This window comes from Staurois parvus, unplaced genomic scaffold (assembly GCF_062004578.1).
Source record: "Staurois parvus isolate SC_StPar_1 unplaced genomic scaffold, SC_StPar_1.0 ptg001930l, whole genome shotgun sequence".
In the NCBI taxonomy this organism is placed as follows: domain Eukaryota; kingdom Metazoa; phylum Chordata; class Amphibia; order Anura; family Ranidae; genus Staurois; species Staurois parvus.
Window position 1 is genome coordinate 8,671 of NW_028319726.1, and position 16,965 is coordinate 25,635.

Genomic DNA, 16,965 nt, shown 5'->3' on the forward strand with positions numbered 1-16,965 from the left:
ATGCACAGGTAAGACCTCCGAAAATGTAACAGTACACCCCAACTGTTGGAGATCCTGTCCAAAAAACTGAAAATCCTTCTGTACAGAACACATATCATTCTGGGACAGGGGCGGACTGACAGCTCATGGGGCTTCCGGGCAATTGTGAATCATGGGGCCCCTGTGTCCTTGCCCACACTCAAAACACCCAAAAAAGCCTATAAAAGGTACCAGGGGCATTTTATGGGGCCCCCTACTGACCCCGGGCCCTCGGGCAGTGCCCTAGTGGTCGAATGGTCAGTCTGCCCCTGTTGTGGGACAAATCATTTGTGCCAAGGTGCAGGGCAACATCAACATTGCACTCTTCACTAGTATTTTTGACAATTTTTAAAATACGCCTTTTATCTCTCCCAGCAGTAGCACCAGGTAAACATCTAATTTCCTTTGACACTTCCTCATGATTTCCTAAAGAAACACCTCTTACAATTGAATCACCAAGAAGAAGAAGAAGACTTCTCTTTTTAGGAGCCTTATCTACAACACAAAGAGAAGGCAAATTTGCTAAATCCCTTCTTCAGCTCTGTGTATACGAAGGAGCATGGGGGGGGCTCTTGTCCATAATGGGGGGTAGTACTGACACAGCTCCAGATGATCCACATTGGCTCACAATTGATACGATCCAGAAATATTTAGACAGAATAAAGGTGAATAAAGCCCCTGGACCGGATGACATACACCCACGGGGGGCCTTAAAGAATTGAGCTCTGTCATTTCAAAGCCATTGTTTCTCATTTTTAGGGACTCTTTAATGACTGGCATAGTACCACTGGATTGGCGTAAGGCCAATGTGGTGCCAATATTTAAAAAGGGGTCAAAATCTTTACAAAGTTATTATAGACCTTTTAGTGTAACTTCTATAGTTGGGAAGATACTGGAGAGATTAATAAAAGACCACAGAGATGAGTTCCTGCTGGAAATAATATTTTAAGCAACAGACAGCATGGATTCATGAAAGACAGAAGTTGTCAAACAAATCTGATTTCTTTTTATGAGGAGGTGAGCAAAACCATGGACAGAGGGGTGGCTGTGGATGTGGTATACTTGGACAGAGGGGTGGCTGTGGACATGATATACTTGGACAGAGGGGTGGTGGTTGTGGTATTCTTGGAAAGAGGGGTGGTTGTGGACATGGTATACTTGGACAGAGGGGTGGCGGTGGACGTGGTATACATGGACAGAGGGGTGGCGGTGGACTTGATAAACTTGGACAGAGGGGTGGAGGTGGACGTGGTATACTTGGACAGAGGGGTGGTGATGGACGTGGTATACTTGGACAGAGGGGTGGCTGTGGACGTGGTATACTTGGACAGAGGGGTGGCTGTGGACGTGGTATACTTGGACAGAGGGGTGGCTGTGGACGTGGTATACTTGGACAGAGGGGTGGCTGTGAACGTGGTATACTTGGACAGAGGGGTGGCGGTGGTTGTGGACGTGGTATACTTGGACAGAGGGGTGGCGGTGGACGTGATATACTTGGACAGAGGGGTGGCGGTGGACGTGGTATACTTGGACAGAGGGGTGGCGGTGGACGTGGTATACTTGGTCCAATACTTCTGGCAATATAGTGTTTATCTTTAGGGGCGGGAAGTGACTTTTGGTAGAGTTGGGCTTTGATTGGCGTGGCTGTTTGTTTTTCAGAGATGTGATGAAAAGTATTTTGTCAGAAGTGGGATTTGAACCCACGCCTCCATATGGAGACCAGAACACCCAACTGTTGGGAAGAGAACTTCTCTTGAGTCTGGCGCCTTAGACCGCTCGGCCATCCTGACAACTGTTGGCAATAGTGGGCTCTATATCTGCTTTGTACATTATTATGACTGCTGACAACTTTGAAAAGATAAGTAACATGTTAAAGTGGTATTAAATCCAAAAGGAAATGTTTATTATATTGCAGACTACCAATTCTTAGATGTGATGGCTGTATTAGTTTTCCTTTTTATAGCTTTCCTTCTTCTATTTTCATCTGGTGATCCAGACAACAAGTCAGTGGTTTTTCAAAAGCACAAGCTCTCCAGACGAATGTATCTGTTGACATGGATGAGACAAACCACTTAACACTGGCAGCGGTAGTGAAAATGATCAGATTTTAGTTATTCATGTAAAACCTTTATACCAAAAAGAAAAACTGTTTGCTGTAACTGATTGTATAGTGTGAGCTGGAGTTTGGCTATTTTTTGTTTTTTTATTCATTAGATCTGATCTCCCCAGACCCTGTGTGAGGGACCGCCGAGCGGCACCACTAGCACTCCACTGGTCAGGCGTGCCCAGAGGGCGGAGTCTAAGCCCCAGGGTACTTGTTCACCAGAGCCCCTGATGGTGGGGATGGACTTGTAGTACCCCGAGACCAGGTCGCCACTACTGAGCACACCTGTCAGTGGTAGGGGTGTTCGCCAGGGGCTCCAACCAGGGAGAGCCAGATGTGAGGAGGTCGGGTGACCCCGATGGGATGGATGGATGGATGGCTGAGCAAGTGCGAAGTCAGACAGGCCGAGTTGGTAATGTAGAGGACGGTAAGGTACAAGGGAGCAGGTAGAGAATCGTCGGGTCACACGCCAGGTCAGCAACAGTAGGTCAGATCTAATGAGGGGCATCCAGGGAGAGAGGTCAGGCAAAGCAAGGGTCTGGGCAGGAGAAATCAGCAGGTCAAGAACAATCCGGGTCAATAAACTTACAAGGCACAGGTACAGAATCACAGGAAGCAGGTAAGACCAGAAGGCAACGAAATGACAGCTCAGGGACATTTAAATATCCCGCCCTGCGCTGCCATTGGTGCCCAGCGGGCGGCCGCGGCTTCTACTGCGCATGCCGCGGCCGGCCCGGACCTAGTGCCCGTGTACAGGGCGGAGCCTGCGCCCGGAACCATCGCGGCAGGGATCGAGGGGATCCCTGACATTGCCCCCCCCCTACGGGCAACCTCCGGATGCCCACCCGATCTCTCCACCACGGGTGATCACAAAGAAACATCCGGACAAGTCTAGGTGCATGGACATTATGGGCTGGTTCCCACGAATTGTCCTCAGGGCCGTAGCCCTTCCACTTGATGAGAAATTGGGTCTGGCCCCCCCCCTTCGTCGGCACTTCAGGATTGCCTCCACCTCGAATTCTCTCTTCCTCTTCAACTGTTATGGCCTCCGGGGGCCTGGATTCCCGTTCCGGGAAGGCATCAGGGACTACCGGCTTCAACAGGGATACGTGGAAGACAGGGTGGATCTTGAGTGTCTCAGGGAGAACAAGTTCATAGGCCACTTCATTGACCATCCGTTTGATGCAAAAAGGGCCTATAAATTTAGGTCCCAACTTTTTTGACGGGCAGAGTATCCTCAAGTTTGATGTAGCCAGCCAAACCTTCTCTCCGGGCCGCAACACCAGATCCCCTCTTCGCTTCCGATTAAAAGCCCTCTTGTAGTCTTCTTGGGCTTGACGGATGGCTTCCTGTAGTTTTTTATTGTTTGAAGTGAAAAAGGTTAGTGCATCCTGTGTCGCTGGAATTGGGCATTCCGGGACTAAATCCGGGAGGAAGACAGGGTGAAACCCATAGTTGGAGAAGAACGGGGACTGCCCTGTTGCTGAATGGCAAGCGTTGTTGTACGCGAATTCCGCCAAAGGGAGAAGTGGCACCCAGTCGTCCTGAGAGAATGAAGTGTAGCATCGCAGGTATTGCTCCAGGGTCTGATTGGTCCTTTCGGTCTGACCATTGGTCTGAGGGTGAAATGCCGAGGAAAGGGATAGCTTGATATCCAGGGCTTTGCACAATGCCCTCCAAAATCTCGAGGTAAACTGCACCCCTCGGTCCGAGACGATGTCTTCGGGAACCCCATGCAGTCTAACGACCTCTCGAATAAAAACTTGCACCGTCTCGGCTGCTGATGGAGTCTTTCGTAAAGGAATGAAATGGGCCATCTTGGATAAGCGGTCCACGACCACGAGAATTGCTGTGTGGTCCAGTGAAGGTGGAAGCTCGACTATGAAGTCCATCGAGATTTTCTGCCAGGGCCGTTCAGGGATGGGTAACGGACGTAGCAGGCCCCACGCCTTATTTCTTGAAGGCTTGTTCCGCTGGCAGATGGCACAGGAGCCCACGTAACTTTTACAATCCTTGGCCATGTCCGGCCACCAGAAGGAACGTCGGAGAAGTTCCAGGGTCTTGACCGGGCCAAAATGTCCTGCCATCGGGTGGTTGTGGCAATATCCCAAGACTAGGGTTCGGGCATCCTCCGGCACCACAATCCGGTCCTCCCTCCATAGGAGTCCCCCCTTGTTCTGGAGGGGCGCCCCATCGGAGGTAGACATCGCTGTGGACGCTCTCAGGATCTCGGAGCGAAGGTTCGTCTGGAGAGCCAAGAAGTTCCCCGCAGGCAGAATAGTGTCAGGCACTGGGATCTCCTTGGCGTCCTCGTACATACGTGACAACGCGTCTGGCTTCGTGTTTTTTGATCCCGGCCTGTATGTGATGTGGAACTGGAACCTCGAGAAAAACAATGCCCATCTTGCTTGCCGTGGGCGCAGACGTTTGGCCGTCCTCAGATATTCCAGGTTCTTGTGGTCCGTGAATATCAGGATCTGATGTGAGGCACCTTCCAGCAGGTACCTCCATTCTTCTAATGCAGTCTTGATAGCCAGTAGTTCTCGATCCCCAATGTCGTAGTTCTTCTCCGCAGGGGTAAGTTTCCGTGAGAAGAACGCTACTGGGTGAAGTAATTCCTTGGCGCCCTTCCGCTGGGAAAGGATGGAGCCAACCGCGTTTTCTGACGCATCTACTTCTAAGATGTAGGGCAGGGAGGCGTCGGGATGACCCAGAATGGGTGCCGAGGTAAATAACTTCTTTAGTGCTTCAAAAGCTTCCTGTGCCTCTGGCGTCCATCTGAATCGTGTCCCAAGCTTGGTTAACTGAGTGATGGGGGAGACCAGACCCGAGAAGTTCTTGATGAACTTCCGGTAGAAGTTTGCGAACCCGATAAAACGTTGGACGCCTTTCCTGTCCGTGGGTTCAGGCCAATCTAGGATCGCAGAGACCTTCTGAGGGTCCATTGTGACCCCCATGGTGGAGATAATCAGACCCAGAAATGTAACGCTAGCCTGTTCAAAGCAACATTTCTCTGCTTTAGCGTACAACCCGTGCTGCCGCAACCGCCCCAACACCTTTGTTACATGTACCCTGTGCTCCCCCAGGGAGGATGAGAAAATCAAAATGTCGTCTAAGTAGACGATGACAAAGATGTCCAGGAAGTCCCTAAAAATGTCGTTTACAAAGTGCTGGAAGGTTGCCGGCGCATTGCACAACCCGAAAGGCATGACCAGGTATTCGAAATGGCCGAAACGGGTGCGGAAGGCCGTTTTCCACTCATCCCCCTCCCTTATGCGAACCAAATTGTAGGCTCCCCTTAAGTCCAACTTGGTAAACACTACTGCAGCTTTTAAGCTCTGGAATAATTCTGGCACCAGTGGTAATGGGTAACGATTTTTGATTGTGACCCTATTCAGCTCCCGATAGTCAATACATGGCCTTAAAGCCTTGTCCTTTTTTTCTACAAAGAAGATCCCTGCACCCGCTGGGGAAGTGGAGGGACGGATGAATCCCTTCCGGAGGCTGTCCTCAATATAATCCTTCAGGGCCCCTAATTCTAGCTCAGAAAGGGGAAAAATTCGCCCGAAGGGAATTTCAGAACCGGGTAACAGATCAATAGGACAGTCATATGGGCGGTGGGGGGGTAGAGTATCTGCTCCCCGTTCACTGAACACATCAAGAAATCTATGATAGGCTGCAGGAATCACTTGTTTTAGGCTGGCATCCCCTTCGGAGCACAGGAGGACCTGGGGGACCCCCGGGCCCGAAGTTCGGCACAGTTCCCGACAGTATGGGGAAGGGAACGAGACAACCCCAGTTTCCCAGTCAATTTGGGGGTTATGGGCCCGCAACCATGGGAGCCCCAGAATGACTGGGAAAAGGGGTGATGCAATAGCATCCAGGCGGAGGAGTTCCCGGTGCTGACCGGCAATAGAAGTCACAATGGAAGGGGTCTCCTGGTTAACCACCCCTGACTTTATCCGGGACCCATCAGCCAAAAAGATGTGAAACCCCTTCTCCTTTGGACGGAGGGGGATACCCTGCTGGTGAGCAAAATTGATATCCACAAAACAGCTGCATGCCCCCGAATCAACTATGGCCGTCACCTCCACGGTCCTTTCTGAAAGCTGAAAGGAGAGGGGACAACTAAGTATTGGGACGGATTCATATTGCCAATAGATAAAGAAGATGAGGTGAACTTACTCAGTTTCTGCAGGCAGGAATGTACCATGTGACCAGCTTCACCGCAGTAGAGACACAGGTTCTGGGAGCGTCTGCGCTGGCGTTCCTCTGGCGATAGTTTAGGCCGTGCCAGGCCTAGCTGCATGGGTTCGGGTGCATCTTCAGATGGCAGGTTCTGGATGTTGGGCCTAGTATGTTGACTGGATCCTTGGAAAGACCCCCAGGTATTTCCGCGACCCTGACCAGACCTCTCCAATCTGCGCTCCCGTAGCCTACGGTCAATTTTAATGGTGAGTGCAATCAAGTCCTCTAATGTCTCGGGCACCTCCACCCGGGCGAGCTCGTCTTTCAGAGCCTCAGAAAGGCCCATACGGAACTGGTGCAAAAGTGCGAACTCGTTCCAGCGAGTGTCTCCCATCCAGCGCCTAAAGTCAGAGGCGTATTCCTCAGCCGCTCGCCGACCTTGTCGGAGTGCGTATAGTGTGGCCTCGGCCGAGGCCGCCCATTGTGGGTCATCGTATAAGATGGCCATAGCGTTAAAGAAATTGTCAACCGTAACCAGATGGGGGTCATTATTTCCCCTTAGTCGGTGGGCCCAGTCTTGGGGTTCACCCTGCAACAGGGAGATAACAAACCCCACTTTCACCGATTCTGTCAAAAAGGTCCGTGGTTGCAGTTCAAAGTAGAGCAGACAGGAGTCACGGAATGACCGAAAGCGTGTGCGATCCCCATGGAAGCGCTCGGGTAAGGGTACTCGGGGTTCCGCCATAGGGAGTGATGTGGAAGGCCCAGGGGCCGGCACGTGGGCTGCTGCGACCGGAGGTGCAGGAGCCGGGGCCTGTGAAACAGGGGCAGATATGGTGCAGGCCTGAAACCGACTTTCAATCTGCAAACATCTGTCCTGCAAAGAGTTTACAGCTTGCGTCAGGGTAGCCAGGTGCCTGCAAACCTCCTCCATCGGGGAGGGTCCTCCTCGAGGCTCAGTCATGGCCTTCTGGTACTGTGAGGGACCGCCGAGCGGCACCACTAGCACTCCACTGGTCAGGCATGCCCAGAGCGCGGAGTCTAAGCCCCAGGGTACTTGTTCACCAGAGCCCCTGATGGTGGGGATGGACTTGTAGTACCCCGAGACCAGGTCGCCACTACTGAGCACACCTGTCAGTGGTAGGGGTGTTCGCCAGGGGCTCCAACCAGGGAGAGCCAGATGTGAGGAGGTCGGGTGACCCCGATGGGATGGATGGATGGCTGAGCAAGTGCGAAGTCAGACAGGCCGAGTTGGTAACGTAGAGGACGGTATGGTACAAGGGAGCAGGCAGAGAATCGTCGGGTCACACGCCAGGTCAGCAACAGGAGGTCAGATCTAATGAGGGGCATCCAGGGAGAGAGGTCAGGCAAGCAAGGGTCTGGGCAGGAGAAATCAGCAGGTCAAGAACAATCCGGGTCAATAAACTTACAAGGCACAGGTACAGAATCACAGGAAGCAGGTAAGACCAGAAGGCAACGAAATGACAGCTCAGGGACATTTAAATATCCCGCCCTGCACTGCCATTAGTGCTCAGCGGGCGGCCGCGGCTTCTACTGCGCATGCGCGAACTCGAACGCCACGGCCGGCCCGGACCTAGTGCCCGTGTACAGGGCGGAGCAGTGCGCCTGCGCCGGGACCATCGCGGCAGGGATCGAGGGGATCCATGACACCCTGCATTCACTATATCTGGTCTCCCCGGACCCTGCATTCACTATATCTGGTCTCCCCGGACCCTGCATTCACTATATCTGGTCTCCCCGGACCCTGCATTCACTATATCCGCTCTCCCCGGACCCGGCATTCACTATCACCGGTCTCCCCGGACCTTGCATTCACTATATCCGCTCTCCCCGGACCCTGCATTCACTATATCCGCACTCCCCGGACCCCGCATTCACTATATCTGGTCTCCCCGGACCCTGCATTCACTATATCTGCTCTCCCCGGACCTGGCATTCACTATCATCGATCTCCCCGGACCTTGCATTCACTATATCCGCTCTCCCCGGACCCTGCATTCACTATATCCACTCTCCCCGGACCCTGCATTCACTATATCCGCTCTCCCCGGACCCTGCATTCACTATATCCGCTCTCCCCGGACCCTGCATTCACTATATCCGCTCTCCCCGGACCCTGCATTCACTATATCCGGTCTCTCCGGACCCTGCATTCACTATATCCGGTCTCTCCGGACCCTGCATTCACTATATCCGGTCTCCCCGAACCCTGCATTCACTATACCTGGTCTCCCATGACCCTGCATTCACTATATCCTCTCTCCCCGGACCCTGCATTCACTATATCCTCTCTCCCCGGACCCTGCATTCACTATATCTTCTCTCCCTGGACCCTGCATTCACTATATCCGGTCTCCCCGGACCCTGCATTCACTATATCCGCTCTCCCCGGTCCCTGCATTCACTATGTCTGGTCTCCCACAGTACACAGAACATGGAAATGCAATTATTTTAGTAAATATAAACTGCTAAATATCTTTTCTCACCAGCAGTATATAGCAGTCTTGTGACTTCTATCAGTGTCCAGCAGAGCACTGGTTAATGCGTGTAGGAGGAGTTTTCATTCTGTTCTAGGAGGATGCAGAACCCCTGACCTCTGTCTGATTGGCCCTGTGCTGATCACATGCACTCTCCCAAGTAAAAAAAAAAAACCTTTCTAGCAATACACACCAAACTGAGCATGTGTCTCCCCATGATATGTCTTATCCGGAGATAAGAGGGGGACACTGGAAGAAGGGGAGGATTAGAGAAGACAGGATCAAACAGCATTTTTTTGCACACTGCAGAGGATTAACCCCTTAGGTCCCACAGTGAGTATAACAAGCATGCTTTCCTGCATCTACAGACTGATTGTACTGTTGTGGGTTTAGTAACACTTTAGTTCCCTTTAGTGTTCTCTAGAATTGTTACATTGTATCTCTTGTAACAAAGACTTTTGTATTTCCAATGCTTCTCGGGTCTATCTTGTGGCCATAACGTGCTGTATTGTTACTGCCCTTCATAACACAACATTCATTCAGAAGAGAATATATCCTCCTGACATGAATGTATTGCCCAATTGGCTCAGAATGAACGTAAATGCAGATTTGTTGGAGGAAATGTTTTTTTTTTAAATGCCTCGAGATAAGTTATCTGAAGACTTGTGATAAGTACTAAACCTTCATAATATATACTGCAAATCAAACAAAAAGCAGATTGTCAGAAGTGGGATTTGAACCCACGCCTCCATTCAGAGACCAGAACACCCAACTGTTGGGAAGAGAGCAACTCTTGAGTCTGGCGCCTTAGGCCGCTCGGCCATCCTGACAACTGATGGATGTGATGTCATTCTACTAAATCTGACCATACATGACGACATTTGGCCAGTTCAGGCAGCAGCTGAATTATGATCCATGTATGCTCCCATTGGTTGTACAGAAGTCCATCCACCTATCAGATTTTCCCAGCTCAATCAGGGCTGAAGGCTACAGTCTGCAATGCTGATCAGTGTATTCTGACGGTGGGGAGATCTCCTCATTATCAGGATGCAATATCTCAGCTGGAGGATCCCCTCAACCACTTCAAATATGTGGATTGGGACATTTTTTTTTCTTTCCTTCAACCCAATGGTTGAGGGAAAATAAAAAGATTAATATATGCTACTTAAGTCACTGATCTGTACATGTAATCTGATCTCTTGTGCTGGTGTTTCCTGGGAAATGGGTCAGAACTAGAGATCTAATATTTACAGAAATTTTAAAGCCATGAGAAAAAAATGGAAACTTTTGGAAAAAAAAAATTCAAAGTGGCGTAGATTTGCAAATTGAAAATCATTAAATTTTAAAGCCATAAGAAAAAAATGGAAATTTTTTTGAAAAAAAAAAAAACTGTGGCGTAGATTTGCAAATTGAAAATCAGTACATTTTGAAGCCATGAGAAAGAAATGGAAATATTTGGAAAAATCGAAAAAAAAATTCAGTGTGGCGTAGATTTGCAAATTGAAAATCATTAAATTTTAAAGCCAGGAGAAAAAAATTGAAATTTTGGGGAAAATAAAAAAAAATTAAGTGTGGCGTAGATTTGCAAATTGAAAATCATTAAATTTTAAAGCCATAAAAAAAAATGGAAATTTTTGGAAAAATAAAAAAAAAAATTCAGAGTGGCGTAGATTTGCAAATTGAAAATCATTAAATTTTGAAGCCATGAGAAAAAAAATGGAAATTTTTGGAAGAATTTAAAAAAAAAATTCAGAGTGGCGTAGATTTGCAAATTGAAAATCATTAAATTTTAAGCCATGCAAAAAAATGGAAATGTTTGGAAAAATTAAAAAAAAAAATCAGTGCGGCATAGATTTGCAAACTGAAAATCATTCAATTTTGAAGCCATAAGAAAAAAATGGAAATTGTTGGAAAAATCAAAAAAAAAATTCAGTGTGGCGTAGATTTGCAAATTGAAAATCATTCAATTTTGAAGCCATAAGAAAACAAATGGAAATTTTTGGAAAATTTAAAAAAAAAATTCAGAGTGGCGTAGATTTGCAAATTGAAAATCATTAAATTTTGAAGCCATGTGAAAAAATGGAAATGTTTGAAAAAAAAAAATCAGTGTGGCGTAGATTTGCAAATTGAAAATCATTCAATTTTGAAGCCATGAGAAAAAAAATTGAAGTTTTTGGAAAAAATCAAAAAAAAAAATCAGTGTGGCGTAGATTTGCAAATTGAAAATCATTCAATTTTGAAGCCATAAGAAAAAAATGGAAATTGTTGGAAAAATCGAAAAAAAAATTCAGTGTGGCGTAGATTTGCAAATTGAAAATCATGCAATTTTGAAGCCATGCGAAAAAATGGAAATGTTTAGAAAAATTAAAAAAAAAATCAGTGCGGCGTAGATTTGCAAATTGAAAATAATTCAATTTTGAAGTCATAAGAAAAAAATGGGAATTTTTGGAAAAATTGAAAAAAAATCAGTGCGGCGTAGATTTGCAAATTGAAAATCATAAAATTTTAAAGCCATGAGAAAGAAATGGAAATTTTTGGAAAAATAAAAAAAAATTATGTGGCGTAGATTTGCAAATTGAAAATCATTCAATTTTGAAGCCATAAGAAAAAAAATTGAAATTGTTGGAAAAATCGAAAAAAAAATTCAGTGTGGCGTAGATTTGCAAATTGAAAATCATTCAATTTTCAAGCCATGCGAAAAAATGGAAATGTTTGGAAAAATTTAAAAAAAAATCAGTGTGGCTTAATTTGCAAATTGAAAATCATTCAATATTGAAGCCATAAGAAAAAAATGGAAATTTTTGGAAAAATCCAAAAAAGTAGTCAGTGTGGCGTAGATTTGCAAATTAAAAATCATTAAATTTTGAAGCTATAAGAAAAAAATGGAAATTGTTGGAAAAATCGAAAAAAAAAATCAGTGTGGTGTAGATTAGCAAATTGAAAATCATTAAATTTTGAAGCCATGTGAAAAAATGGAAATGTTTGAAAAAAAAAAAATCAGTGTGGCGTAGATTTGCAAATTGAAAATCATTCAATTTTGAAGCCATGAGAAAAAAAATTGAAGTTTTTGGAAAAAATCAAAAAAAAAAATCAGTGTGGCGTAGATTTGCAAATTGAAAATCATTCAATTTTGAAGCCATAAGAAAAAAATGGAAATTGTTGGAAAAATCGAAAAAAAAATGCAGTGTGGCGTAGATTTGCAAATTGAAAATCATGCAATTTTGAAGCCATGCGAAAAAATGGAAATGTTTAGAAAAATTAAAAAAAAAATCAGTGCGGCGTAGATTTGCAAATTGAAAATAATTCAATTTTGAAGTCATAAGAAAAAAATGGGAATTTTTGGAAAAATTGAAAAAAAATCAGTGCGGCGTAGATTTGCAAATTGAAAATCATAAAATTTTAAAGCCATGAGAAAGAAATGGAAATTTTTGGAAAAATAAAAAAAAATTATGTGGCGTAGATTTGCAAATTGAAAATCATTCAATTTTGAAGCCATGAGAAAAAAAATTGAAATTGTTGGAAAAATCGAAAAAAAAATTCAGTGTGGCGTAGATTTGCAAATTGAAAATCATTCAATTTTCAAGCCATGCGAAAAAATGGAAATGTTTGGAAAAATTTAAAAAAAAATCAGTGTGGCTTAATTTGCAAATTGAAAATCATTCAATATTGAAGCCATAAGAAAAAAATGGAAATTTTTGGAAAAATCCAAAAAAGTAGTCAGTGTGGCGTAGATTTGCAAATTAAAAATCATTAAATTTTGAAGCTATAAGAAAAAAATGGAAATTGTTGGAAAAATCGAAAAAAAAAATCAGTGTGGTGTAGATTAGCAAATTGAAAATCATTAAATTTTGAAGCCATGTGAAAAAATGGAAATGTTTGAAAAAAAAAAAATCAGTGTGGCGTAGATTTGCAAATTGAAAATCATTCAATTTTGAAGCCATGAGAAAAAAAATTGAAGTTTTTGGAAAAAATCAAAAAAAAAATTCAGTGTGGCGTAGATTTGCAAATTGAAAATCATTCAATTTTGAAGCCATAAGAAAAAAATGGAAATTGTTGGAAAAATCGAAAAAAAAATTCAGTGTGGCGTAGATTTGCAAATTGAAAATCATGCAATTTTGAAGCCATGCGAAAAAATGGAAATGTTTAGAAAAATTAAAAAAAAAATCAGTGCGGCGTAGATTTGCAAATTGAAAATAATTCAATTTTGAAGTCATAAGAAAAAAATGGACATTTTTGGAAAAATAAAAAAAAATAGTCAGTGTGGCGTAGATTTGCAAATTAAAAATCATTAAATTTTGAAGCTATGAGAAAAAAATGGAAATTTTTGAAAAAAAAAAAAAATCAGTGTTTCGTAGATTTGCAAATTGAAAATCATTAAATTTTGAAGCCATAAGAAAAAAAATGGAAATTGTTGGAAAAATCGAAAAAAAAAATTCAGTGTGGCGTAGATTTGCAAATTGAAAATCATTCAATTTTGAAGCCATAAGAAAAAAATGGAAATTGTTGGAAAAATTAAAAAAAAAACAGTGCGGCGTAGATTTGCAAATTGAAAATCTTTACATTTTGAAGCTATAAGAAAAAAATGGAAATTGTTGGAAAAATCGAAAAAAAAAATTCAGTGTGGCGTAGATTTGCAAATTAAAAATCATTCAATTTTGAAGCCATAAGAAAAAAATGGAAATTTTTGGAAAAATAAAAAAAAAAATTCAGTTTGGCGTAGATTTACAAATTGAAAATAATTTTGTCACTCTGGGAAGTTTGAAATGCAGTCTATATAAAAGTATTTGGCTTGAAATTAAAGTGCAGCTTATTTGGGGAATAAATTAAACTTGCGTTCTAAAATTTGTGACCAAAACCCCACAACATCAAGTAAAGTCAAACATTAAAGTTTTGATTGTCTCACACAAGAGCACCAATAGTTGTGTCCATGTGGTTCAGGGCTTCCTATGGCTCAGGGCTTCCTATGGCTCGGGGCTTCCTGAGGTTCGGGGCTTCCTATGGTTCGGGGCTTCCTATGGCTCGGGGCTTCCTGTGGTTCGGGGCTTCCTATGGTTCGGGGCTTCCTATGGCTCGGGGCTTCCTGAGGTTCGGGGCTTCCTATGGTTCAGGGCTTCCTGTGGCTCAGGGCTTCCTGTGGCTCGGGGCTTCCTGTGGTTCGGGGCTTCCTGTGGTTAGGGGCTTCCTGTGGTTCGGGGCTTCCTGTGGTTCGGGGCTTCCTGAGGTTCGGGGCTTCCTGTGGTTCGGGGCTTCCTGTGGTTCAGGGCTTCCTATGGTTCAGGGCTTCCTATGGCTCAGGGCTTCCTATGGTTCAGGGCTTCCTATGGCTCAGTGCATTCTATGGTTGGCCGTGTGGCCTAATGGATAAGGCGTCTGACTTCGGATCAGAAGATTGAGGGTTCGAGTCCCTTCATGGTCGTTTTTATACATCTGCTGGAGCATTTTCTCTTTAAAAGCTAGCTTCACCTTAAAAAATAATAAATATTTATCAGTAGAAATGGGAAATGTTACCACCAGACCTTCATTTGAACGGCATCTTCCTTCAGTTGATACTATGGTAGCGAATCCCTAGAATGGGAACCTACCGCATGTCGCTTCCATACGTTTCCATGTGATCGCACCTTTGTATCTTTGTGAATCTCTGGATCTGTAAGGCGTGCCTGATGGTTTTTCATTTGTAAAGTTGTATGTTTTTCTAATAAAATTTATTGGAAAATAAAAAATATTGAATATACATATTTTTGCATTTATTCTTTCACACGGGGACCTGCAATGCGTTGCACCCATGATCAGCGAATCGCAGGGGCAATTCCAGGCTCCTCTAGACTCTCCCTCCAGCTGTCAGGCCATAGAAAGTAGAGACGTGCACAATGGAGATTGGGACATTTTTTCTTCTTTCCTTCAACCCAATGGTTGAAGGAAAAAAAAAAGATTAATACATGCTACTTAAGTCACTGATCAGTGATCTAATCTCTTGTGCTGGTGTTTCCTGGGTAATGGGTCAGAACTAGAGATGTAAAATTTTCAGAAATTTTAAAGCCATGAGAAAAAAATGGAAATTTTTCGAAAAAAAAAATTCAGAGTGGCGTAGAATTGCAAATTGAAAATCATTCAATTTTGAAGCCATAAGAAAAAAAATTGAATTTTTTGGAAAATTAAAAAAAAAAATTCAGAGTGGGGTAGATTTGCAAATTGAAAATCATTACATTTTAAAGCGATGAGAAAAAAAAATGGAAATTTTTGGAAAAAAAAAAATTCAGTGTGGCGTAGATTTGCAAATTGAAAATCATTCAATTTTGAATGAGAAAGAAATAGAAATTTTTGGAAAAATCAAAAAAAAAATTCAGTGTGGCATAGATTTGCAAATTGAAAATCATTCAATTTTGAAGCCATAAGAAAAAATGGAAATGTTTGGAAAAATTTAAAAAAAAAATCAGTGTGGCGTACATTTGCAAATTGAAAATCATTCAATTTTGAAGCCATAAGAAAAAAATGGAAATTGTTGGAAAAATCGAAAAAAAAATTCAGTGTGGCGTAGATTTGCAAATTGAAAATCATGCAATTTTGAAGCCATGCGAAAAAATGGAAATGTTTAGAAAAATTAAAAAAAAAATCAGTGCGGCGTAGATTTGCAAATTGAAAATAATTCAATTTTGAAGTCATAAGAAAAAAATGGGAATTTTTGGAAAAATTGAAAAAAAATCAGTGCGGCGTAGATTTGCAAATTGAAAATCATAAAATTTTAAAGCCATGAGAAAGAAATGGAAATTTTTGGAAAAATAAAAAAAAATTATGTGGCGTAGATTTGCAAATTGAAAATCATTCAATTTTGAAGCCATGAGAAAAAAAATTGAAATTGTTGGAAAAATCGAAAAAAAAATTCAGTGTGGCGTAGATTTGCAAATTGAAAATCATTCAATTTTCAAGCCATGCGAAAAAATGGAAATGTTTGGAAAAATTTAAAAAAAAATCAGTGTGGCTTAATTTGCAAATTGAAAATCATTCAATATTGAAGCCATAAGAAAAAAATGGAAATTTTTGGAAAAATCCAAAAAAGTAGTCAGTGTGGCGTAGATTTGCAAATTAAAAATCATTAAATTTTGAAGCTATAAGAAAAAAATGGAAATTGTTGGAAAAATCGAAAAAAAAAATCAGTGTGGTGTAGATTAGCAAATTGAAAATCATTAAATTTTGAAGCCATGTGAAAAAATGGAAATGTTTGAAAAAAAAAAAATCAGTGTGGCGTAGATTTGCAAATTGAAAATCATTCAATTTTGAAGCCATGAGAAAAAAAATTGAAGTTTTTGGAAAAAATCAAAAAAAAAATTCAGTGTGGCGTAGATTTGCAAATTGAAAATCATTCAATTTTGAAGCCATAAGAAAAAAATGGAAATTGTTGGAAAAATCGAAAAAAAAATTCAGTGTGGCGTAGATTTGCAAATTGAAAATCATGCAATTTTGAAGCCATGCGAAAAAATGGAAATGTTTAGAAAAATTAAAAAAAAAATCAGTGCGGCGTAGATTTGCAAATTGAAAATAATTCAATTTTGAAGTCATAAGAAAAAAATGGACATTTTTGGAAAAATAAAAAAAAATAGTCAGTGTGGCGTAGATTTGCAAATTAAAAATCATTAAATTTTGAAGCTATGAGAAAAAAATGGAAATTTTTGAAAAAAAAAAAAATCAGTGTTTCGTAGATTTGCAAATTGAAAATCATTAAATTTTGAAGCCATAAGAAAAAAAATGGAAATTGTTGGAAAAATCGAAAAAAAAAATTCAGTGTGGCGTAGATTTGCAAATTGAAAATCATTCAATTTTGAAGCCATAAGAAAAAAATGGAAATTGTTGGAAAAATTAAAAAAAAAACAGTGCGGCGTAGATTTGCAAATTGAAAATCTTTACATTTTGAAGCTATAAGAAAAAAATGGAAATTGTTGGAAAAATCGAAAAAAAAAATTCAGTGTGGCGTAGATTTGCAAATTAAAAATCATTCAATTTTGAAGCCATAAGAAAAAAATGGAAATTTTTGGAAAAATAAAAAAAAAAATTCAGTTTGGCGTAGATTTACAAATTGAAAATCATTTTGTCACTCTGGGAAGTTTGAAATGCAGTCTATATAAAAGTATTTGGCTTGAAATTAAAGTGCAGCTTATTTGGGGA

The 16,965-nt window shown here is 42.3% G+C and overlaps 2 non-coding genes across 2 annotated transcripts; one reads left to right on the top strand and one right to left on the bottom strand.

Moving 5' to 3' along the window:
* Positions 1–1,697: 1,697 nt before the first annotated feature.
* TRNAL-CAA (transfer RNA leucine (anticodon CAA)) lies at positions 1,698–1,808 on the bottom strand. Its single transcript has 2 exons — positions 1,771–1,808; positions 1,698–1,743 (listed from the first exon to the last, which is right to left on the bottom strand). It is a non-coding gene; the product is annotated as a tRNA-Leu (tRNA).
* A 12,343-nt stretch (positions 1,809–14,151) lies between these two features.
* Positions 14,152–14,224, top strand: TRNAR-UCG (transfer RNA arginine (anticodon UCG)). Its single transcript has one exon. It is a non-coding gene; the product is annotated as a tRNA-Arg (tRNA).
* Positions 14,225–16,965: the final 2,741 nt, after the last annotated feature.